This window comes from Heterodontus francisci, unplaced genomic scaffold (genome assembly GCF_036365525.1).
Source record: "Heterodontus francisci isolate sHetFra1 unplaced genomic scaffold, sHetFra1.hap1 HAP1_SCAFFOLD_84, whole genome shotgun sequence".
Classification (NCBI taxonomy): domain Eukaryota; kingdom Metazoa; phylum Chordata; class Chondrichthyes; order Heterodontiformes; family Heterodontidae; genus Heterodontus; species Heterodontus francisci.
In genome coordinates, this window is record NW_027140330.1 from 2,695,450 (window position 1) to 2,696,775 (window position 1,326).

Below are 1,326 nucleotides of genomic sequence, written 5' to 3' on the forward strand. Positions count from 1 at the left end.
CCATTCTGTTTTTCCCTTTTTTAAGTCTTCATGAGCAGAGAGTACATGGAGTGTTTGGAATGAGCAAGTCTCACTTTGATTCAGGACTCTCACCACTCAGCAGCATCTCACTATGAAAGATTGAATTGGATCTCATTTCATTCTCAGCTCGGGGTCTGTGTGGCTCAGTGGCACTTCTGGCTGTCTCCCGCTTCACAATCCATCAGTACCGAGAAAGCAATGGGGAATATTACTCACATGTTGTGTTCTTTAATTTTTTGGAAAACTTGAATGTATGTATTTTCTTCCAAAACAAGGACACCAAGCCACTCTTGGCGTGGGGCTGAAATAGCTCAGTTGGGAGAGCGTTAGATTGAAGATCTAAAAGTCCCAGGTTCAATCCCGGGTTTCAGCAATTCCGCTTCCTTATGCGTCCCTTGCCTTGGTTCTGATTTTCCAGTTGCACAATTTACTTTGAAATTATTTACCAAGCACCAGTGGATTGAATTTGAGAAACAACACAGAGTCATTTACAGCACAGAAGGTCGTCGTTTGGCCTATCACGTCCATGCCGGCTCTCCCCGGAGCAATCTAGTCAGTTCCACTCACCAGCTCGATCCTTTACCTCCTGCAAGTTTCTTTCCTTCAAGTATCCATCCAATTTCCTTTTCAAATCATTGATTGTCTCTGCTTCCACCACACTCGTGGGCCAAGTCATTACCACACACAGCATAAAAAAGTTCCACCTCATCAAGGATGGGAAATACATATATCTTCTATATTTGCTTATTCTCTATTTCTATGAGAATAGACTGACAGTCAGCATGAAAGGGAACCCAAAAATCTTCGAGCAGCATGTAAATGATAAGTGGGTAGTAAGAGGTTGAGTAGGGCCTATTAGGGACAAAACAGATAATATAAGCATAGAGCTGCAGGGCAATGTTAATCTACTTAATGAGTACTTTGTATCAGTGATCACTAAGGAAGTGGAATTTGAAAAAATATCAGTCGAAGTGAAGAGACTAGAGGCAATGGAGAGAGCACAAATTAGGAGAGGGAGGTACTAAAAAGGCTGGCTGTGCTTCGGGAAGATAAATCACCTGGTCCGGATGGCTCACATCCCAGGTTACGAAAGGAAATGCGGATGCAGATAACGGAAGGGCTTGCTATAATCTTCCAATCTTCCCTGGATACGAGGGAGGTGCCAGAGGATTAAACAGTGGCAAATGCGACACCCTTATTCAAGAAAGGGAGTAAGGACAGTCTGGGTAACTGCAGGCTAGTTAGATTAACAGCAGTGGTGGGTAAGGTTTTAGAAAGAATAATCAGGGTAAAAAATCAACAGTC

The 1,326-nt window shown here is 43.1% G+C and overlaps 1 non-coding gene across 1 annotated transcript; it reads left to right on the forward strand.

Annotated features, from left to right (window-relative positions):
- The first annotated feature begins 321 nt into the window (after window positions 1–321).
- Window positions 322–394, forward strand: trnaf-gaa (transfer RNA phenylalanine (anticodon GAA)). Its single transcript has one exon. It is a non-coding gene; the product is annotated as a tRNA-Phe (tRNA).
- The last annotated feature ends 932 nt before the right edge of the window (window positions 395–1,326 follow it).